At 40.8% G+C, this 25,119-nt stretch overlaps 2 protein-coding genes across 2 annotated transcripts in view; one reads left to right on the plus strand and one right to left on the minus strand.

The window, feature by feature from the left end:
* The window catches only part of FOXC1 (forkhead box C1), a 41,788-nt gene extending 38,467 nt beyond the window's left edge, over positions 1–3,321 (plus strand). The window contains exon 2 of the transcript XR_012157347.1: positions 1,823–3,321. The gene's annotated coding sequence lies outside the window, so the exon portion shown is untranslated. The remainder of the gene's footprint in view (positions 1–1,822) is intronic.
* GMDS (GDP-mannose 4,6-dehydratase) overlaps positions 1–25,119 on the minus strand; it is a 550,304-nt gene that overhangs the window by 22,850 nt on the left and 502,335 nt on the right. The gene's annotated exons all lie outside the window — the stretch shown is intronic.

Raw genomic sequence — 25,119 nt, forward strand, 5'->3', positions numbered from 1 at the left:
AGTCAACAACGGAAGGGATTCTGCTTCACCTTGGTAATCACATTTGTGTTTGGACAGAGACCAAGCACAGACAATTTCATCCCAAAAGACAAGTGTTACAGAAACTCCCAAGTGTGCAGATGTGCAAGATTTGGAGGGCGAAGGATGTAAATAAAACGGTTTTGCAGACTCAAATTCAGCAGGTGCTATCAAGCTCCCACAATGTCAGAACAGAGTAAGAACAGACTCCCAGTCTCTCAGTTTACAATGCAGTCCTCCACTACTGTCTACATGGATGCTTTGATGAACTCTTCACCCCAAACCTCACCCTTCCCCTAAGTGGCATCAGAGATGTGTTGTGCAACCTGTATCTCTAATCCTTTTTTCAAGGATGATGGGGTAATCCACGTTCTTTACATACAATGTCTTTCCATCATTCTAGTGAGCTAGTACACACCTTCTCAGCTGAATGCCAAACTCCCCAATGTTATATCATTATAATTAATTAAAAAAATGCCTCCAGAACACCTATGCCTGGTTGCCGGGGTGACTCCAACCCAGCATATACCCCTCTGAACTACAACTGTCTTCATTTACCTGGTAAAACATGGACTATTGAAGTACTGTACTGAGTGCCAAGGTACATTTGCACAAATACCAGATTTTGGCCACTGTGAGCCTTCTGAGAAGGTGGCCAAAAATGTAACCAAGTGACTGACCCAATCTTGTCCTCACCTTGTCTTTTAACGGGCCAGAAATCTCAGGGAGAAACCGAGAGGGAAAGAAACTGGAGAGGAGAAGAAGTGGACTGTACCTATGAAATGTAGAGTCGCTGTCTAAGCCACTGGACTGCCATAGTCATGGAAGATCCTATAGGCTTTAAAGCATTATAACTGTGATGTAGGGAGCTCTACCAGCCATGGTGACTGTGTACAGATGCATCACCTTTAAGATTTGGAACATTCTGGGTGTAATAGAGTTACTTGTCACTTGGAAGCCAGTATGGCCAGGGTTGAGGCTAGAGAATGAATTGAAGAATTAAATGGGGCTGGATATAGTTAATAAACATGACACCCTCTTCCTTCACTTATTATGTTACTTCAATTTTTTGACTGAACTAAAGTTGTTACAATTAAGTTAAAAGGCATAACTGGGAGATAGCAACAACAACTCATTCCCTAATTGTGTCCACAGAAAAAAGTAAAAATGTGTGCCTGTGCTGATACTCCATCCTTACAGTCCCCAGATTGCCTGCATTATTTTTATTTTATTATCTAGCTGTGGCACTGCTGTTTCCAGCCTGAAGAATTATTTAATTTCAAATTTCATATGCTGAACTGTATCAGAGGGGTAGCCGTGTCAGTCTGGATCTGTAAAAGCGGCAGAGTGTCCTCTGGCACCTTGTAGACTAACAGACGTATTGGAGCATGAGCTTTCGTGGGTGAATACCCACTTCGTCGGATGCATGTAGTGGAAATTTCCAGAGGCAGGTATAAATAAGCAAGCAAGAATCAGGCTAGGGATAACGAGGTTAGTTTAACCAGGGAGGAGGAGGCCCTCTTCTAGCAGTTGAGGTGTGAATACCAAGGGAGGAGAAACTGCTTTTGTAGTTGGCTGGCCATTCACAGTCTTTGTTTAATCCTGAGCTGATGGTGTCAAGTTTGCAAATGAACTGAAGCTCAGCAGTTTCTCTTTGAAGTCTGGTCCTGAAATTTTTTTGCTGTGGGATGGCTACCTTTAAATCTGCTATTGTGTGTCCAGTGAGGTTGAAGTGTTCTTCTATAGGTTTTTGTATATTGCCATTCCTAATATCTGATTTGTGTCCATTTATCCTTTTACGTAGTCCAGTTTGGCCGATGTACATGGCAGAGGGGCATTGCTGGCACATGATGGCGTATATTACATTGGTGGACGTGCAGGTGAATGAACCGGTAATGGTATGGCTGATCGTGAGGTCTACTTCCTAGACAACACGGTGCAAATAAGTGACGGTCAAGTTAACACCACCCTATACCAAAAACCCACCGACCGCTATGCCTACCTTCATGCCTCCAGCTTCCATCCTGGACACACCACACGATCCATTGTCTACAGCCAAGCGCTGAGGTACAACCACATTTGCTCCAACCCCTCAGACAGAGACCAACGCCTACAAGATCTTCACCAAGTATTCTCAAAACTATGATACCCACATGAGGAAATAAGGAAACAGTTCAACAGAGCCAGACGTGTACCCAGAAGCCTCCTGCTGCAAGACAAGCCCAAGAAAGAAACCAACAGAACTCCACTGGCCATCACATACAGTCCTCAGCTAAAATCTCTCCAATTCATCCTCAGTGATCTACAACACATCCTGGACAATGATCCCTCACTTTCACAGGCCTTGGGAGGCAGGCCAGTCCTCGCCCACACACAACCTGAAGCATATTCTCACCAGCAACGACACACCGCACCATAGTAACTCTAACTCAGGAACCAATCCATGCAACAAACCTCGATGCCAACTCTGCCCACATATCTACACCAGGGACACCATCACAGGACTCTTTGCTGCATATGCTGAACTGTTATTTTTAACTTTAATCTATGAAAGCAGGCATATATTTACAAGAACAAGGAAAGAAAAACGTCCACTGGCTAATGATTTCAGATGTCTGACACTGAAGAATCAACCTTCAGTGAAACGATTTCCAGACAACTTAATTTTTCTTCACTATCATCATTATTCCAATAGCGCCCACAATATGGCTAGGCACTGTCCTTACAAACAGGAAGGTAGAGTCCTTGGCTCTGGAGAGCTTACAAACATGAGAACCTCTTATGCAAAGCCCTATCATGCTTTAAGAACATTTTAATTGGTATTTGGATGCCAAGTCTACAGCACACACAAGAATTCTTTGATAACCTCTTCCCCCGCCCCTTTGATCTGCTTATATCTTCAAGTGCAGTGATGGCAAAAGCTTCAGCAACAATCTGTTGTACCCCAAGAAAATTGTATATACAATGACACAAATCTGTATCTTGTTTTAATCAAGGCACTTCATGTTTTTACTTGTGTATGGGCAAATGGGGAGAGTTGCACCCCACTCTCTCCACACAGCACCTCCTGCTCCCACCCAGTGTCCAAAACTTTCTCCCTACCTTTGATTTACATTTTTAATTTAAATAACACAATAAACTAGCTATTGCACTTAGCTTGCTCCTACACCTTCCCCCTGGAGGCCTCTCTTCTTACCCAGAGAAGCCTCTGCCCAAACAAGCCCAATGTTCTCCTTATATCCTGCTTGGAGCTAACTGGACTCATCTGCCAGTATGACTCAGCAGTTACCCTGAATCTTAGAATCAATCCATTCCTATGGGTGGGAGGGTGGGGGTGGGGTCTTAGGCTACATCTGCAGTTTCTACACTACACACCAGTGGTTGTGGTTTGTAGAGTTTGTGTAGCTACACGCCACTGTGAAAAGCCTGCTGTGTCCACACTGTAGTGTGTAGCTACACGTGCCAGTGAAAGGCTCTGGCAGGGGGAAAGACAGCGGGGAAAAAAGCTTCAGCAGCTCCTTGCTGAGGGAGCCTTTCATTGTGGTGAAGAAAGGCCGCAGGAGCAGGCGGGAGGCAGTGGGGAAAGGCTCTCCCGCCCAGCCTTTCCCTGCAAGGGGAGTCTTTTCCTTTGGAGGAGAAAGGCTCCAATAGGAGGGAGGCAGCTGGACATTGCACTGCTAAAAACAGCAGTATAGATGGGGAAGCACGGCTTGGGCAAGTAGAGAGCGTGTAGGGTACATACTCACACCCTTCAGGTGTGTCTTTACTTGCCTTAGCCGTGCCTCATTGGCTACACTGCTGTTTATATGGTTGGTCTCAACAGCTAGTTGGTCTCAACCGCATGTAGAGTACAGATCCACTTAAAGAAGTGTGCAGTGTAAATGTACCTTTAAGATTTCAACACGGTTATAGTTTAATTCTCTTTGTTGCTAAAAACTCATTTTATAGATATAGATATAAAATATATTGTAATTTAGACTTCTACATAGTCATAAAAACATAGTGACATGACTGGTGACAGCTATGAAAGAGAGTTTGAAATTTTCCATAAATTCACTGCACATACTCATGCACTTGTTCTAGGCAGTGGTATCAGTAACTCCCAGTGTTTCAGAGGTCAGTCGGTCATTGCCATTGTTCATGATGCTAAAACACCAATACATATTTTGACAATTTAGCTAAACATCTTTTTAGGCCTTGACCTAAAAAATGTTTTTGGTGATATTGAGTCGGTTGTTGCCACTAATTACTGAGATGTTAGCATTCACAAATTTCTGTCAGCTGATATTCAAGGTGCTTAAAACACTTTCAGTGGTTCAAAAGAGAGATTTAAGGGAGTTAGGTAATTATGGCATTTCTCCACTTCTCATCGCTGCCAGCTCAAAAGATGGCAAAATCTGAAATGTGTGTGTGTGTGTGGGGGGGGGGGGGCGGGGGGATTCAGAAAAAAATTCAAAAAAACTGGAGCATATCATCACTTTTTGTTGGTAATTGTGGGATCATCCTGTCACTCCCCCCTGCCCCTCCAATTTGACATGGCACAGCTACCAAATTGTATTATACCTTTAACTGCTATTCTAACTCTGCATATGTTATAGTTAATGGGAGAACTATAAATTAAGAACATAATAAAGGATCATACACACAGAGCAGTCCTTGAAAAAACAGAACATTACTCTCCAAATAACACAGAATAAAGACTCTTAAACAGGACTGGCAACTAGTGGAAATAATGAAATCACAGACATGTAGAGCTGGAAGGAACCTTGAGAGGTCATCTAATCTGTCCTCCCACACTCAGGCAGGACCAAATACAGTGGAGTCGCATCTTACGTGGGGGTTGGGTTCTAAAGTCAGCACTTAAAGCAAAGATCACATATAGTCAAAATTACCCTTGAAAATCCCTTAAATCGCCCATAAAGTACAGTATACTGTACATGGTTTTGTGTATACTGTACAACCCTGTACAGTAACATGTATACATGTATAATGTATACAGTAATGTACAGTATATAATAAAGCATACATATACAAAATATAATTTTACAGTACTGTATTTTTAATTACAGGGGGTAATTACAGGGGGTCGTCAATGCTTGATGTCGATCCAGGAGATGGAGGTGACAGAGAGCGAGTCATAGACAAAGTGGTTGGCTCTGGTTCAGCTTGTGAAGTTGATTGCGTAGGCTCATCTGCTGCTGGATGTCTTTCCTTGAAAAACATGGTGATTGGCAACTGTCGCTGTTGTCTCTTGAGCTGCTCAAACATTTCATGATACGATCTCAAATCGTCCATAATACTACGTGTGATTTTGAGGCTTTGTTCCATAGAGGGATCGTATTCAGAAATTAAATCATTCAAGTGTTTTGTTGCTTGGAACACTTCAGAAAATTTATGAAGATTCCAACTTGCTGGCTCTTCCTGTTCGTCGTCATCATCTTCATCTTTTGTAGACGATTTTATCAGTTCCTCTAAATCTTCATTAGTCAATGTTTCTCTATGGCTGTCAATTAATTCTTCAATTTCTTCCTCAAGGATGTCGACGAAGCCATCACCACCCACTTGCCTGGCCACCTGAACAATGCGTTTCACTTCTTTGTCAATGGTCGGGAAACCCTTAAAATCATTCAGACATTCTTTCCATAGGTTTCACCAGCTGCATTGACTGTTTAATATAAGTGACGCAATCAGCAATGTTGAAGGACTTCCAGCACTCCATCACCTGTATACCTACACCATCGCAGACAGGTGTTTGTCTAACCTGTTCTTAAAAATCTCCAATGATAGGGATTTCACAACCTCCCTTGGTAACCTATTCCAGAACTTAATTACCCCTATAATTACCAAGCTTTTCCTCATATCTAACCTAAATCTCCCATCCTGAAGGTTAAGTCGATTACTTCTTGTTCTGCTGACAGTGGACATGGAAAAAAAATTGATCACAAACCTTTATTATAGCCCTTAACATAGCTGAAGATTGTTCACAGCCCCACACCCCCACCTCCCTGGGTCTTCTTTTCTGAAGACTAAACGTATCCAGTTTTTTTAACCTTTCCTATAAAGTCAAGTTTCCTGAATCTTTTATAATTTTTATTGCTCTCCTCTGGACTCTCTCCAATTTGTCCACATCTTTTCTGTCTCGAAACTGGACACAGTATTGTAGCTGCGGCCTCACCAGTGCCAAGTGGCGCAGAACAATCACCGCTCATGTCTTACATACAACACTCCTATTAGTACACCCCAGAATATCAGCCTTTTTCACAATCACATCATATTGCTGATTCATGTTCAATTTGTGATCCCCTATAACACCCACATTCTTTTCAACAACACTACTGCCTAGCCCATTTTGTAGTTGTGGGTTTGATTTTTCCTACCGCATTTGTTGTTATTGAATTCCATCTTGTTGATTTCAGACCAATTCTCCAATTTAGCAAGGTCTTTTTGAATTCTAATCCAGTCCTCCAAAGTGCTTGCAACTCCTCCCATATTGGTGTCATCCCAAATTTTATAAGTGTACTCCTCACCCTCTTATCCAAGTCATTAATGAAAATACTGAATAGTTCTGGGCCCAGGACTGAGCCCTGTGGAACCCCACTACATACATCCTCCCAGTTTGGCAGCGAACCACTGATAACTACTCTTTGAGTATGTTCTTTCAACTAGTTGTGAACCCACCTTATAGTAAATCTCACCTAGACCACACTTCTCTAGTTTGCTTATGAGAATATCACGTGGGACTGTGTTAAAAGCCTTACTAAGATCAAGATATATGACTTCTACTGCTTCCTCCTATCTATTATGCTAGTAAACTCCCTCCTTGTGACTTGAAGTGGTGCTGCAGGCATTCTCCACCTGAATTTCCCCAAGTGGAGCAGCAATAGATTCACTTTAACCACCCAGGGCAAGGAGAAGCTAGCATGCATTAGCTAAATAGCATGTCCCCTTTCAATAAGGTTTCAGGACAGGAATCATAAGACCATTTATCAGGACCTTGGTAAGAGCTCCCCAAAAGTCCACAAACTCAAGTCTGAGAGTCAGGTTAGGCTTGTCTCCTGGTGCCTGAGAGAGAAACCATACACCACTGCAGCCTGCCTGGTTTCTAACTCCCCTCAGCTGCCTCTTCCTTTGTTTAAATAGCTCAGACAGGGGCAGGGTCTCCTGGATTATCCCCAGGCTGTAGGCTCCAGCCTGGCCCTTAAAGGAGTACACTTTTCCCCCAATCTATTCTTTCACTCCCTGTGAAAGAAGAAAATGAGTTTGGTTTGGCAGGATTTCTTCTCAGCCAACCCACACTGGTCATTACTTATCTTATGATCATCCAGGTGCTTACAAATAGATTGTTTAATAACTTGTTCCCGTGTCTTTCCTGGTATCAAAGTTAGACTGACTGGTTTATAATTTCTTAGGTGCTCTTTGTTCCCCTTTTAAAGATGGGTATCATGTTTGTCCTTCTCCAGTCCTCTGAGACCTCACCCATCCTCCACGAGTTCCTGAAGATCTTTGCTAATGGTTCCAATATTGCTTCAGCTAGTTCCTTAAGTACCCTAGAGTGAATTTTGTCAGGCCCTGCCAACTTGAGCACATCCAACTTATCTAAATATCCTTAAACCTGTTCTGATCCTTCCTCCTTGTTGTTAATATCAATTGTGTTAAGCATCTGCTCACATTTAACCTTTTTAGTGAAGACTAGTGCATAACAGGCATTGAACACCTCAGCCTTCTTGGCGTTGTCTGTTATTAGCTCTCCTTCCCTGCTAAGTAGTTATGTCAAATAAGAAGACAGAAGTAATCAGATCTATCTTCCTACTTTGAGTGTTACCAACAGGAGGGGCCTGATTCTGGTTTGATGCAGGTATAATTCCATTTGCATCCCTGTTGGCATCCGTGTAAAGTCAGGATTATTCCCAATGTGTGCAGTTATGCCATTCTTCCTAAAACTTAGTTTGAACAAGGATTAATTTGAAGATATACAAATTATCTGAGGGAAATCAGGTCACAACATATTAACTTTCTTTTCTAAACACTTGTGAAATGTCAGTATATGTTGTTATATGGCTGCTGTGTTCCACCCCTGAGGTGTGATGAATTTCAGTGTGATGAATAAAGGATTTTTGGTTCCATTGGGATGTAAAGCTCTGTGTTATTCAGTTTAGCCCTAGCAATCTTTATTCTTATGTCTCAAAAGACTGACATGCATTGCCAAAGCATGATGCACATCTCAAAATATTTAAGCAATAAGGAACAGTAATATATGATGATACCACAAGATAGTGTTGCATGTAGGGCATGTTGCTGGCCTTGAAATAACCTCTCACAGTATAATCACACCTTAGGGTGTCTAATACCATTGCATCATTATAATACTGAACTGAACAAACAAAACAAAAACCCTCTAAAGAAACCTATTTTTAATGAGGAGTAAAGAGTGAGTCAGATGAACTGAAGTTGGTGGAGGGAGGTGTACATTAAGCCTCCCTATGCCAGCAAAGCCCTTTCAGGTATTCAACCTAAGGAAGGGCAGATGGTGTTAGCACTGTCACCTGACCTCAGAGTTCCTGCTGGGTGTGCGTATGGGAAAGCAGCTTCAATTCCCCAAAGAGATGCATGGGAGTTCTGAGGGCGGAAGCTTTTGAGGGAAGGCCAGAGCTAAATCTGTGCACTTCCCAGTCACTCGGGTGACGGTCATTTCCCCTTCCTAGTCAGCACTGCTCACTTATGGGCTATGTAGGAATTACACAGTCGTCCCCCCCCCCGGATCCCCCACTCTTGCAAGGGAGATTGTGGCCACTTTCTTGTGCTGCAACTTCTTTCTCTGACAGATTTTCTGTAGCTATTACCCTTCGCCAGTATTTGCATCCTCTGAAACTGGCATAAACTGAGGGGTGAATCTAGCCAAGTATTTTAAATATCATGAGTCCGCTGAGCTAATGTTTTCAGATCTCATCCTAACTCAGAGTTTTCCATATCCAATTCCAAATGCTTCCCCGTCTCCAAACTTTTTAATAAATGGTTAAATTTGGCCATCTGCAGAATCAAGCCAATGGGCTTCAATCAACGTGGAATTTGGCCTACCAATTTAGAAACATATTTTACTTGCAAAGGTACCTATCAGTCAGTAGGTTGAGTTGAAATCCACAGGGTAGCCTGGGTTTGAACTTGAGCTGCTAACCTGAGCTAAAAGCTGAATTGCCATCTTCACTGCCAGTCTTCACTGCCATTTTAACCTGAGTTAGCCAATGTGGGTTAGCGAACCCAAGTTAAGAAAACACCTTTTTTGTTGTTGTTGCAGTGTGGATGTATCCTATGATGCCAATTGGCAGTAGTATACCTTCAATTGTTTTAGACAACTATAGCTAAAATACTATCAGATATATGTCTAAAATATAAGTTAAATTTGAAAGACAGCTATGGTATATCACTTAAATACAATTGCATTTATCTACTATCAAAATGTGGTTATATTCTGGTGCAAAAAGAATATACCGTCAGTTTGCCAGATTCATCTTACAGAGAACTACTACTGTAGTATGAATTATTATATATGAACAAGAAAATAAACATTTCCTTTTAAATTTTGGCAATTTTATTGTGTTAAACCCCAAATACTTTGAATGGCATGGTAATCTGACCCAGCAAGGTGTGACACAAGTCATTATGATATGGAATACATGTTTCATTTCATCACACACTGTAAGTACCCTAATAAAAATAACTGCTTGTATATTTGCTAAGGCAAGTTTTTTAAAATGGATTCGTTAAGAATGTAAGGACTTAATTTAGTTTACTAACATTTCTAACTTCCAAGTTAAAACAAATATGAAAGGCAGCAGGGGCTGGTCAGTGAGTTGAAATCTTTGTCCAATGAAAAGGGTGAATATGAATTTAGTGAATTTTGCCTTATCAGTGGATGTTTGTCACAATTACCAAACCATCCCACTATCGGGCATGTCTGACATCCTATGTTAAATTAAAGAATCAGAATGAAGAAGTCACCCTTCTGTATCCTCTTCCCCCCAAAAAGTCATCTTAAAATTATATTGAAAGACGATTTGTGGAAAAGTTTGATTTTCATAAAGTTCTCTGTAAAAAGCAATGCTTACACTTATTCCATTATTGTTGTATTTAGAAAAGTTTACTGTAGCTTTTGTACTTCCACTGGAAAGAAAAATTCTAACCCGCCAACTGCATGTTCTACATTAAGAAGAAGAGTGAAGGCAAATTACATCCTCTGTTACGAGGGTACAATCATACCAATAAATGTAATCAAGGCAGTAAAATGATACAAGCATGTTTTAACATATTTCTATTTCACTTTTCAGGTTGGCTGAACATAAGCTGCGCATATAATGAAAATGAATAGCCTGTACTCAATATTCATTAGCTCGTGAATTATGCTGAAGTGATTTAAAGTACTTGTAAGTGTTAGATGTATATCCTTCTCACGGTATCAACAATTCAAAAGCCTTAGTATTACAATACTAAAAGATCTCAGGGAATATTTACACACAGTAATTTATACCAAGAGGAGATTCACGTTCGTGAGCTGAAATTCCAATAGTTGAGAACTACAAATACTGCTTTTTACAAGTAGCTCTATACAGAGTTGAAACATCATCTATGTATGATCAGCAGAGTGAAAAACAAGTGTATATGAAACAAAGACAATTTTCTCAAGAGTCATTCTTTTAAATTTGATTTCTTGAATACATCATAAATCAAACCTTGAAAATACAGCTGTACACACATATGCACAACTATCTGCTCATAAGGACAAACAGCTATATGCATGCATTTGTGTACACACTCACACACAACTAAATAACAGCGTCAAATTACTTGCTCATTTGGTACATGAAAAAGGATGCTATGAGTTTTTAACGTCTATTTAATGTCTGTTTAATGATGATGGGTAGCAATTTCAACATCGTAGCACATAAAATAATCCCTAGAGGTCAATACCCTGCTGTGACAGTCATTTCCCCCTTTTATTTGCTATGCTAAATATCAGTGACGGAACTGGCCTAGAGCAGACAACTATGAAAGGAGAGTGACAATGAGAGGCTTCTCCTTTTGAACTGGTGTGAGATGAAAGTTAACTCTATTGGCTGCACATTTTTTGGAAGTCCTTGTTTCGTGGAGTACAACAGCAGTAGGCTTGCAGTCAGTCACATCTTTAACAGGGAGGTGCGGACTGCGAAGATTACACAGGTCCCGACCTCTCTGTTTGGATTAAACTAGATCACTGCATGTTGGCACCTGTAGTTTCTATGGGGCACACCTTTGTACTAAGAAGGAAGGGGGCTGCAATGTGTTCCATTTAATGCAAATTAGGTGCAGTTGCCCTTAGGCTCCTGTTAAGCTGTCAAAGCAATCCTCAACTCCCTTATTAAGATACTACGACAACAACAGTCTACAGTAATCACCCAAAATACTGCAGTTTCCCTAACGTAAGTTTCAGTGTTCTAAAGGACTACTGGTGGTTTTTTTATAATAAGGACTGAACAAATTTGGGGTGCTCCTGGCTCACGACATCAACATCTTTCCACAAGTATAAATAAATAATAAAAATAAAACGCAGTCTGGGGTTCAGCTTTTAGCATTTTGCATGACTGGTTAGAGAGACAGCTTCCACCATTGATAAATGGGCCCAACCCTGAAAAGAGGTATTGCTCAGTATTGGATTTCTTGCATTGAACTAGCCGGAGCACTTGTCTGATCTGGTGTGGCAATTCCTAGGTTCTTAAAAGTTCATCTCCTGTTGCTTATTTTACATGCCAAGTCATAACCCTCTGTGACATCACAACTAGTTGGCATGGAAATTAGTATGCTGCTAAATTGGTGTGATAAACAGCAGAATGGCCAGCAGAGGGGATCTGGCACATTGAGAAGCGTTCCCAGAACTCTCCTGCATTCCACCTGCCAACATGGCCCCTTGAGGCCCTTGGAAGCTGTAAATAAGTTACAGCAGCCTTCAGACACATAGCTCTCTCAGAGTCAGGGGAATGTAAAGATGGTTTAAATTCATCTTTGCACTCCTCCCTGCCATTTGTGGGGTACATTCCCACTCACAGCAGAGGATTTTGGCCATATAGGTCAATATAAGCTAGAATCCATACGGTAAACATCAAATTAAACCAGAACAAGTTATCTTCCATCTCTCATATGGTCTCCTATAGCCATCCCCCATGTTGAGCCAGGTCTCCCAAACTCCATTTTGTTCTTTAGAATGATGCCCCCTAATTTACTGTATAAAAGCAAACATGCTGTGTGGCTTTTTTTTTTTTTTTTTTTTTTTACATTTGATTACATTCCACTCCAGTACCAAACTTTTCACTAAACCCCACAAAATACTAAAACCTTAATTACTACTCCTTTCTTTTCTTAAGGCCTGATCTCTCCTTATCTTCATTCAGATTTTTTCTTTCCTTCTTTGCATACCTGGCACTTTTCCTTCTGCCCCTTCCCCATCTAAATCTCTCCCTCTTGCCTTTTTTCCTACCTCTCTCCCTCTTTCCCACCCCTGGTGTTTGCTCTATTCACAATCTCTTGCTTCTCTATTCTCTTCCTCCCACTAGGGTGCACTGACTTTCTTTTCCCTTCAGAGTCACCTCCCTTTTTCATTCACTGGGGTGTTTTCCACCCTCCCTCTCACCTTGGAATTTCCCTTATTGTCATCTGCTATATGGTTTCTTTCCCTCCCCACTAGGACACCCTCTTCCCTCTAGGAGTCTCGTCACACCACCTCTACATACGAGGATCCAGTCAGGTTGACTACCTTCCCCCAACATACCAAAGTATTAAAGTCATGAGAATGGGGCAAAATATTGTTGGTGGCAGATCAGGTATGGAGGCTGTCTCCTCTTCTTGTTCCAATGTATGGCAAGAGACACTCGGAGTGCAGAGAGTAGTAAAGGAGCTAGCAGGGAGACCAGAGGACTAGGTTCTCATCTACAGAGTGCCAGCAGCCTGATGCACATTGTAAACTGTCTGCCACAAAGCAGCTAGCAACTCTGGCTGAGCAGTGCAGGTGAATGAAGAGCCAATAACATCCTTTGGTGATAGGTCTTTTCATATCTATCATGTCTAGTATGAATGGGTGGTGGCAGTGGGAGTTCCACTGAGTAAGTCACTCATTAAAATAAGCTCCCTACTCTTAAAGGCCGAGCCCCCCCCCCAAATTAATCTATGTTTTAAAGGTAAGGCGCACCTATTACCAGGAACACACTATCAGCCTACTTTAAAAAATATTTTTGTAATTACATTTAGAATTTTTAAGCCTTCTATTGTTGGTGATAATCTTACAAAAAGAAATGAAAATTATGTAATTTCTGACAATATCAGTGTGGCAACCAGCCACACTGGGAGATACTGTAAACCATTTCCCATTCTGCTTTAACACAGGCCTCGGAATTAAAAGGAAAACTTTAATGTTTAATGCTTAAACCAAATGTTTAATTTTGAACATCCCCACAGAGTTGCACTGTAGTGCAGAGGTTGCACTTAAGAGTCCAGGTTCCTTTATCTTGCCGACATCCAATCTACAGTATAACAAAAACATTTAGAAACTAATGTTAAAATAGTTCTAACTAGGGTATTAACATAATTTACTTCAGCAGTATTCATCGGGATCATTTATATCTTACACATGTGGTGTATAAATATACGCCCTCCATCTACATATACAGTTGGATTTTCATATATATATAAAACACTCCTGTGCAGAGTATGATTCATTGAATTAACAGTTGGTAGTTTAGCTTTTGCTAATATGTTCAAAGGCAGTTTATACTTCTAGCAGTATGATGTATACTCATTATTGCTTTAAAAGGGTTCCATCCCATCTGCAAGAGAAGGAACATAAATGGGCTAATCTCGGCACTGAAAAACAATTGAGGCAATCCAAAAGAAGTGGAAAAAATGTGAGCCAACCCTTGGCTGACTATTTACAGTGCAATTAGTAAGTATTTTATTAGAAGACCTGTAATTACAAACATAAACCCCATATATTTCAAGCTTACAAAAATAGCAGAGGTGGAAATCCTATCCCAGATCATGAATTATAGCTAGTCTTACACTAGGATGTAAATCACAAACAAGAAGTGGGGGAGAGTAGCCTAATGATTGGAGCACAGGAATAGGAGTCTGCTTCTACCACTGACTTGCATGTGACCTTGGGCAAGTTTCCGAACTTCTCTGACCCTTGCTTTTCCCTTCTGGAAAACAGTGATATAACTATACTGACATAACAGACATATTGTGAAGTTTACTTAATGAATGTTTGAAAAGCACACAGAGATCCTCAGATGAAAAGTCCCCAAAATTTGACTATTTTCATAGACAACTCCCCCCCCCACTCCATATATGCTGATTAATAAAATTGAAGTGGAAACATCCCATACTTAGCATCCTCAAACAAATATGAGAACAATCCACATGCAAAAGCTACCAGACAGACAGACAGAGGGCAAGACACACACAAATACACATACAAGGGTAAACCTTGTGTCACATAAGATTTCAAGAGCATCAAGGTTGAATGAAGGCAACTCAGTGCCCTAAGTATGTTCAATATGTGGCTACTTTCAGTTCCACCTCCTAATGTCCTTACCCACCTACACACACTTCGAGGGGTGATGTTCAGAGCCCTCATTTTAGATGATGGCAGTATGCGGCAGTGACAGCTGTGAGCCAGGATCCCTTCCTCCCTTTGGCCTGCAGGAACAACAGGAGTGGCACTGGGTCTGGGATGGTGCTCAGATCTCGGCTGTGGTGGGCAGGTGGTGCCAGTCCGATTCAGTAGCCCCTTGAGAACCAGACTGCCTCATTGGAGGCAATATATTTCTTGTGCTTTCTAGGCCCAAGGTGTATCTGACCCTAGAACCAGGAGTCCTAAACACTGACCTATTGTATCTAGTGGTTCATCCAGCCACAAAGAACAGCATGTCTTACCATCTACAGGAAGTTTGTGAAAATGGTTATAGAAGAGTAAATCCATACTTATCCCTGGAATCTCCTGATCATTTTTAAAAAGAGTTTAACAACACAATCCCAGTATAATATGTTAATGCTGACTTGATTTTAAATTTTAAAGTGAAAGAAACAAAAGTGTTCTGTAAGTGTTCTTTAAAATAGTCACATATGCAGCATATTAGATTTAAAAGACTTTTTATGGCCAGAAGGGACCATTATGATCCTATAGAGTAGACTGACCTCCAGCATAGACACTAGTTTCTAGTCCAGATTTCTCTCCACCCTCTCCAGTCCCACAGTTTCACCAAATTCCTTGTCCCAATCTATTCCTTTCACTCTCCCCAAGTGGCTGGATAAGAAATTGTCACCTACCTTATCACTACCCATATTTCAATGAAAATATACCAGTCAGCTAAAAATGCCTGTTTTATAGTCACCTTGGATGTTCAAGGTATAACCTGGAAGAGCCCTGAAATAAGCAGTTTCTTTTTTAGAATATATGATAAAGAGGAAACCCATATGCCCTGGACACTGTTACACACAGAAAAGGATCTTAGATGGTAGATACAGATCTCTTTAACAGCCAAAACAAGCCCCTTCAATTTGTGGCAAAAATCTGTTGTATGTGAGAGAGTTGCACACACAGACTAAGGGGAGCATATGAATCTCCCCTTAGTGCTGAACTATGACTGAGAAGTTCAGAAAGACACTGCGCCTACATGTCAGTTTGTACCATCTTGAAAAGTGTGTGTGTACTACTCTTAACCACCCCCAAAACAAACCACTCGTATTTAAAAGAACATTAAGATTGCAAAGTCAAGTACTCACATGAGAGGAAATGTCAGAATTAAGTTTGCCTGAGTGACCTTAATAATATTCTTTTAAAGTAATTTTTTGGTATGTAATTTTCTATATTAAAAAAAGGACACTGAAAACAGAAATGCTATGATGTGTCGTCATACTGACACCCCAGTGGGTCAGTGGAAAGGCTGAAACCTTTAATCCACTGCAAAGTTCTCTGCCACTTGAATTAATGGAATAACTGATAGCAGTAATAGGCTGTCATCTCCTATGTGGAACATCATTAAAGAGGGGTGAGATTTGTTGATGGCAGAGGAATGGTGAGACTCAGGAATCTTGGGTTTCATTCCACGCTATGGAGGGGCGTGTTCTCTAGTGGACAGAGACTCTTCTGCCTGCTTCCCTGAAGCCTGACCCTTTCTGCCTCATTCCTAACATCCCATCCAGTCCCAGTCCTATTTTCTCCCCAACTCTGGCTCCTGGTCCCAGTACCATTCTCCTTTTCAACCCAGACCCAGTCTCCACTTCTCAGGTTTCTCATCCCAGTCCCAGTCTCCTTGCCCAGCCAGTCCTAGACTCATTGCCTGAGTCCCAATCATCCATCAGCTCCCAGACTCTTTCCTTTCCCACACCCAGTCTCCTTGCCCAGCCAGTCCCAGTTTTCTCCTCCAAGCACCTCATTTGATCTTTCCTTCTCTTCCTCCATCCCCTGGTTCCTAGCCCTAGTCTCTCTCCCTGGACTCCTCATCCAATCTCAGTCTCTTCCCACGCTCTCCCTGGCTTCTTGCCTCAGTCCTCCTGACCTGGCTCCTTGTCCCATGCTCTTTGCCCAGCTAGTTCCAGTTCTGCCCACACACCCAGCTCTTTGTCAGATCTGTGTCCCCTCTCCCTTCACCCTCATTTCCACCATGTTAGTTCCTAATCCCAGTCTTCTTATCCAGCCAGTCCCAGTTTCTCTGCACCCTCTCCAGTCCCACAGTTTCACCAAATTCCTTTTCCCAGTCTATTCCTTTCACTCTCCCCAATCCATTTTTGTCCTCAGATGGGGGTCATTGATAGCGCAGGAGCGACAGGCCCCCTGCTCTGAGTTCCAGTGTCTGACTCCATCCCAGCCTGCAGCATTAATTATAGGGAAAATCCAGCTTCATCCCTTTAGCTCTGGGCTAAAACACACTGAGGTCTTCTCTGGGGATGAGGCATGCACGCTCCACTCACAAGGAGGCACTGTGAGGGGATGGATCATGCTCAGTTGCTCTGTGGGGGTGGTGCATGAGCAATCTCTGTCCTGGGGTGTGCTGAAGAAAGGCTCTTTATCAAATGAATTGATAGCACGACCGAGATTTTGATCAAAGTCTGTCAGTCCTAGTTTATCTATCTGGAATCATAATTCAGCAATGAAGCTGCCCCTAAATTTGCTCCTCCCCACCATTAAATTACATTCAATCACAGCACACAAAATGCAGCCCATGCGCTAGCAGCCAGATGTTATCATTACAGGCCTTTACTTATAAACTGATGCTGAAACCTGAGTGGTTGATGAGACTAGCTAAGCAGTTGTACCTTTGACCTGATTGCATTAAACTTGCCCTATCAATTTAAGCTTAGTATAAACACCATTTCCTAGAGTCCCTCATGAGTTCAGTGGTGAGAAGAAGCTGACTAAGCCTAAACATTTTTTAACAGCAATCTTGTCTTACAACACCAAGGGGATTTGCCATGTATCTGGGGCTTTATAAAACCATATGAACATGCTGAAAGAATTAAAGTCCTTTAAAACAGAAAAATTGATGGTGACAGTCCTTTCTGAAAATCAGGTTGTAGAATGTCAGCACAAGAAGAGCTGGGAACTAGGCTAAAATAGTTTTTTTTTTTTTTTTAAATGTGACAGATTTGTGTTCATCTCAAATTGTTGCTCCTAAAGACTGATTGATTGAACACCCCCCCCCAAAACAATAAAAAGTAATTTTTTTAAAAAACCAAAGCTATATATCCTAGATTAACCTGTATTCCCTCTAGAAACTCTATAGTCTCTTTATCATTCCAGTTTAGAGTAAGGGTAAGTTCTAATAAATCCTGAGCTCTTTCACCTTCAGGATATCTTGATTAACCCTAGCAAATGTTTCTCCATAGCAGCACGTGTACCCTACCACGTGGTTAACTATAAGAGATGCTAAACTGAACCCTCCACCTCCCATTATGCACTTATTCACAATAGTTCCAAAGAAGTAGGGAATGATCATGAAATAAACACAATCCAAGGACAGAATCGTAGAAACATCAGGCTGGAAGGGACCTCGTTACGTCATCTAGTCTAGTCCCCTGCACTGAGGCAGGACTAAGTATTATCTAGACCATCTAGATTTATTATCTTCTGTCCTTATGTACAGAATGATAAAATACCATTTCTGCACTGCGTAGACTGACAAAATACCAGTAATGAATGAGACAGGTGAACAGGATTTGGGTCTCAATCCTGCCAGCTGCTCAGTACTCTGGCCCCGATCCAGCAAAGTAAGTAAGTGAATAGTCCCAACGATTTTAGTGGGAGTGCTTTGCAGGAGCAAACCCTTGGTCTTTAATTAGAAAACACAGGAAAGAATAAATAAATAATAAAGAATAATAACAAGAATAAAGAACAACAATCAAACCTCCATTCTACTAATGGCCAGGCATTTTGAAGTGGAAGAATTGTGTTGTCTTTGGTTAATATATTATAGCAAATGAGTCATTCAAAACTACTGCCAGGATTGCAGCGAGGAAGTGAATTAAACAAGACTGAACAACTTCAGTTCACTGATATTTATGCAAACCATGTCTTAGTTCACTACATAAATTAAAAAGCTAACTTGCTTCACGCTTTACAAATCTGAAGCAGCAAGGAGATGCATGTACGTAACTGTATAAAACTAACCAACAACCAGAAACCTCCCACCAGTATTAAGTAATTAAAGAAAGAGAATATTGTGTAAGAGTTAAATTACCTGACACATTACCTCAGTTACTTCTAGCAGCAATGTCATCTGATTTTCATTAAACTAAACAAATGCGAGTATACCATGGCGGGAAGAAAATGTCAGGAAAGAAATATCTGGTGCATAACTGCACATAATCCAGAAGAAATGTGTACGCTAGGATTTGAAACTGAGTAGTGTTGTGATTCAAATCAAAGTGGAGTCATTTATGCTGGTTAGTGAAATACACATTAAAACGATGAAAACTAAAACCAACATTTAAAGAAGACTTGGTCAAATAGCCTGCCTGATTGAAAGCATCTCTGTTCGTTTTTCCCTACAGGAATGGGAGAGACAGAACAGACCCTTAGTCTATAAATATCTGTTCAGGGAAAGAAGGCTTTGGTGAGCTCTTTCTCAACCAATTTTTTGTGTGAGTTGAGTGATGCTCAATTGTACCATCCCCTGTTGCCCTCCGCCCCTCCACAGATAGCTAAGCATTAAGTCTCCCCATTTCACTTTGCTCTTACTGCCATTTATTAAGCAATCTATTGGAAGCTTAAGTCTGACAAGAGACACTGTCATTTTCTTTGTTAACGTGTCCTAGATTTAGATCTCAATGGTTTGTTCCTAATACTCCTCCCCTTTCCACCCTACCTCACTCAGCTCATTGTAATATACAGACAGTTTTCAGCATTATTTGAACTTTTAGGGCCTGATCCACAGACCACTGAAGTCAAAGAGAGTCTTTCTATTTGGATCGGGCCCTCTAAGATGTAGACTCAGGATAAAATTAAAAACATTACAGTTGCTTCTTGTGTGTGTTTTCTGTTTGCATTGATAGGAGTTGCATAAATACATCTTAAGCAGAACAGAATATATCCCTCTATGTCTATGAACACTATGGCAATAGGATCAGCGTTAGCATCTGGTAATGCTGCTGTTCTTAATGATACAATATCTTAAATTTATAGGGTTTTCATGCAGCAAATTCCAAATCACTTAAAAAAAAACTTAACTAGATATACTATGAAGAGATGGTTTCAACCAGTACAGAAATACAAATCCTCAGGTGAAAGGGAGCAGCTTTTTAAAGTGTAGTTATGCTCAAACTATAAAGAAATGTTTTCAAAGGGGAGAAGCAAAATTTGAGGAGAGACGTTTTAAGTGTTAAAAAATAAAGCCTCTGTATTTTCTAATTCTCTCTCATTTCCACGCAGTAGCTTTGATGTCATGGGAGGATCAAGGTGCAGCCGTTACAGTAGACTGTCCAATACAATCTGCTCCCTGTTGTTGCAACTGCTGCCCATAAAAGAAAATTTGGTGTGTGTGTGGAGGAATCTGTTAGCAACCTCTTGTTTAAGGGGCCCTCCTAACCCCAAGTGTGGCAGATCCAGACATGGGGACTCACTAGGATCAGATCACATGGGTCTCCCTAAGCCATCGTTCCTGTAGAGGTTCTTGGATATGGACAGTTGGGGACTCAACTTTCAACAAGATTTACTCCCTAAATGATACCACACCAAATATACAGGAGGCACGGGAAGTCTGGAGGCCATTCACATCTTAATTCAAGGGAATAGCTTGTGCAGAGGAAGGATTCATGAAGGGTAGCCACTCCATTGCCCCCGATAATGTTCATATTAGTAAAGGCAGATCACTGTTAAATTAAATCACACCTCAATTATAACAAGGAGTCCAGTGGCACCTTAAAGACTAACAGATTTATTTGGGCATAAGCTTTCGTGGGTAAAAAAAAAACTTCTTCAGATGCATGCAGTGAAAGTTACAGATGCAGGCATTATTATACTGACACATGAAGAGAAGGGAGTTACCTCACAAGTGGAGAACCCGTGTTGACAGGGCCAATTGGATCAGGGTGGATGTAGTCCACTCCCAATAAATAGATGAGGAGGTGTGAATTCCAGGAGAGGCAAAGCTGCTTTTGTAATGAGCCAGCCACTCCCAGTCCCTATTCAGGCCCAAATTAATGGTGTTAAATTTGCAAATGAATTTTAGTTCTGCTGTTTCTCTTTGAAGTCTGGTTCTGAAGTTTTTTTGTTCAAGTATAGCTACTTTTAAATCTGTTATAGAATGTCCAGGAAAGTTGAAGTGTTCTCCCCCTGGCTTTTGTATGTTACCATTCCTGATATCCGATTTGTGTCCATTTATTCTTTTACATAGGGACTGTCCGGTTTGGCCAATGTACATGACAGAGGGACATTGCCTGGAAAACGATCCCTCACTCTTACAGACCTTGGGAGGCAGGCCAATCCTCACTTACAGACAGCCCCCCAACCTGAAGCAAATACTCACCAGCAACTACACATCATACCACAGAAACACTAACCCAGGAACCAATCCCTGTAGCAAACCTCGTTGCCTACTCTGTCCCCATATCTACTCTAGTGACTCCATCAGAGGCCCCAACCACATCAGCCACACCATCAGAGGCTCGTTCACTTGCATGTCTACTAATATGATATATGCCATCATGTGCCAGCAATGTCCCTCTGCCATGTACATTGGCCAAACCGGACAGTCCCTACGTAAAAGAATAAATGGACACAAATCGGACATCAAGAATGGTAACATACAAAAGCCAGTAGGAGAACACGTCAATCTTCCTGGACATTCTATAACAGATTTAAAAGTAGCTATACTTGAACAAAAAAACTTCAGAACCAGACTGCAAAGAGAAACAGCAGAACTAAAATTCATTTGCAAATTTAACACCATTAATTTAGGCCTGAATAGGGACTGGGAGTGGCTGGCTCATTACAAAAGCAGCTTTGCCTCTCCTGGAATTAACACCTCCTCATCTATTATTGGGTGTGGACTATATCCACCCTGATCCAATTGGCCCTGTCAGCACGGGTTCTCCACTTGTGAGGTAACTCCCTTCTCTTCATGCGTCAGTATAATAATGCCTGCATCTGTATTTTCACTCCATGTATCTGAAGAAGTGGTTTTTTTACCTATGAAAGCTTATGCCCAAATAAATCTGTTAGTCTTTAAGGTGCCACCAGACTCCTTGTTGTTTTTGTGGATACAGATTAACACGGCTACCCCCTGATACTTGACACCTCAATTATGGTTCCTTACAGCTATAAAGCAACCATGAGGATTAGGAGGCTAAAAAGAAAGAGGTGGTTGCTATTACTCTCATTTAAAACAATGGGCTAATTAAGAATATCAGCTGATCTATGAAATTAGGAACATCAACTATATTTAATTATTATATGAAGAAAACATTTTTTGTATCAGAAAATTATGAAAAGTAACTCAGTGAAAATTGGCCCTGAGCTAAAACTCTGCTATACAAACTAGTATAAGCAGATCACATGGTGAAATCCTGGCCCCAGTAAAGGTAAGGAGAGTTTTGCCATTGACTTGAATGGGGCCAGGATGCCACCCATAGCACATTTGGACAGTCCAGTGATCACTAGTCTTTTCTTTTATTCATAGAGTTTAAGGCCAGACGAACCATTAGTTCACCAGGTCTGACTCCTGTTTATCACTGGCCCATAAAATCCACCCAGTTATCCCTACATTGAGTCCAGTAACTTGTGTTTAACTAAAGCATAACTTCATTTGTCTAAAGGATAAAGGCCAGAGAGGCATCCAGTTTTGACCTGAAGACCTCAAGAGATGGTCTCTTGGGTGTTTGTTCCAACTATTAATCACGATTCAAAAATTGTGCCTTAGTTCCAATTTGAATTTGTCTGGCTTTAGCTTCCAGCTGTTTGCACTTGCTATGTCTTTCTCCCCGAGAGTGAAGACCCCTTTAGCACCCAGTATTTTCTCCCTGGGATGGTATTTATACACTGCAATAAAAGTCACCTCTCAATCTTCTTTTTGATAAGCTAAACAGATTGAGCTCTTTAAGTCAATCAATGTAAGGTATTTCCCCCAACCTCAGATCATTTTTGTGGCTCTTTTCTGCACTCTCTCCAAATTTTCAACATCCATTTTTAAATTAGGACACTAGAACTGGACACAGTATTTTGCATTGGTCTCACCTGTATACAAGTAAAATCGCCATCCTATTTCTACCCACTACTCCCCTGTTTATAAAGTCAAGAATGGCATTATCCCTTCTTGCTACAGCATTGCACTGGGAGATCCTGTTGAGTTGTTTGTCTGCTATAATCCATAAAGCCTTTTAAGAGTCACTGCTTTCCAGGACACAGTCCCCCATGCTGTAGGTATGCCCTGCATTCCTGGTTCCTAGATGTACAAGTTTGAATTTGGCTGTACTAAAATGTATTTTGGGTGACTGGGCCCAGTTTACCAAATGATCCAGATCACTGTGACTGTCCTGTTTTCATCATTATTTACCACTCCACCAGTATTTGTTCATCTGCAACTTTAATCAGCATTACATTTACTTCCAGATCACTGATGAAAATGTTGAATAGTGTTGAGCCTAGTACCCATCTCTGCATAACCCCACCAGAAACACCCACTTTCAATGATGATTCCCGATTGATGAATACTTTTTGAGATGTCAGTAAGCCAGTTTTTAAACCATTTAACATGTGCCTTATTGATATTCATAGTGCTGATTTTTTAATCAAATGTCATGTAGTACTAAACCAAATGCCTTACAACATCCTAAGTGTATTACATCCATGCAGCTATCTTTATCAACCAAATGTATAATCTCCTCAGTGAATGAAATCAGGTTTGTTTGACAAGTCTAGCCATGTTGATTAACATTAATTAGATTCCTATTGCTATTAATGACTATAATTAATTATATTCCTATCCTTACATTCTTTTTTAATCGAATCCCATATTAGTTTTTCTTTTCTTTTGCTCAGGAGCTGTCAGGCTAACTGGCCTATGGTTACATGGTTCATCCCACTTGTCCTTTTTGAATACTGGCACAACAATAGAGCTCTTCAGTCTCCTGGAATTTCCATGGTATTCCAAGATTAACCACTAAAAATTAACATCAGCCGTCCAAATATCTCCACATCCAGTTCTTTTAGGATTCTTGTATGTAAGTTATCCAGGTCTGCTGATTTAAAAATGTTTTTCTGCAGTACATGTTGTTTAACATCCTCCTCAATCACTAATGGACTAGAAAGGTTTCATCATCCTCATGTGATACAAGCACATCATCCTGCTTCTTTCCAGATATAGAAAAAACGTATTTATTGAATACTTCTGCCTTTTCTGCATGATTAACAGTTTTATTGACACCATCTAATAATGGGTTTATACCATTGGGAGGATTTGTTTTGTTCCTAATTTACTTAAAAAAAACCCCCTCCTTATTGTCTTGCCTGTCATGAATTTTTTCTTGATTTCTTTAGCTTCCCTTATCAATTTTCTACACTTCACAACTTCTAATTTATATTGATTGCTAACTATAACCCCCTTTTCTATTTATTTTATTTATTTTTATTATATACTTTTTCTAATTGTGGGATATCTGAGCAGGGTTGTATAGCCTGGGACTCCAATTCTCTTATAATTAAAAAAGGGTCCTAGTTCTTTCCCACAAACTGTCTTTCCATCCCTCCAGTACGATGGATCATACCTGCTCGGTTTGAAGCCAAACTCATACCTAAGTTGGAACACCTTGTCAGCTCAGTGTCAGACTTGTTTTAGTAGTTGCTTCAGTGACTTAACCAAGTTTGCTAAAAATGATTTGCAAATTACAGAGATAACGACCAGTTATAATCAGCTTGCCAACATTCAGATGTACTCAGATCTCATATTTTGGCTTGAGCCCTTCTCTAGTTCTCTTTACTTGTCAGGGAAAAGGACAAGAATGAGATAAAATCTTTTCCTGTAAGGTAACATCATTAAGACAATTATCCATGCTGGGGACTCACTGCACTAGCAAGAGTTCCAGAAGGCACTCCATTAAACCGAGGGAAAGATGCATCACCCAGAAATGATGTTCTTGATCTGAGGTTGTACATACTCAGTGGATGTATTTTCATCTGGAGCACCTTCCTTTTCCAGGTGCAATTTTCACCCAGAACATTTGTGCACCTTCAATTGATTTGTGGCTAACTGGGCAACTGAAAAATTAACTACCCAATTTCAAGTTCAAATACTCAGAGGTGCAGATACCCAGATTTATTCCTGAAATTAATATCTGTAGGAGAAAATATGAGGGTGCAAATTGCAGCTGCAAAAGCAACTCCAGGGGTTGTGAATGTCAAGTGTATACCACTGAAACTGAAAGCCCAATCATATAGAACAATGGAGTGCCCCACAATGTTTTCCGGTGCAGAAACATGGGTGATAAAGAGCCGACAGTTTCAATGGCCTCAGGTGTTTGAGATGAGATGTTTTCACACTATAAGAGGAGTTACAAGAAGAAAAATATTTCAGAATGAAAGTATTAGGATGA

The sequence above is a fragment of the Lepidochelys kempii genome, chromosome 2, assembly GCF_965140265.1.
Source record: "Lepidochelys kempii isolate rLepKem1 chromosome 2, rLepKem1.hap2, whole genome shotgun sequence".
Taxonomy (NCBI): domain Eukaryota; kingdom Metazoa; phylum Chordata; order Testudines; family Cheloniidae; genus Lepidochelys; species Lepidochelys kempii.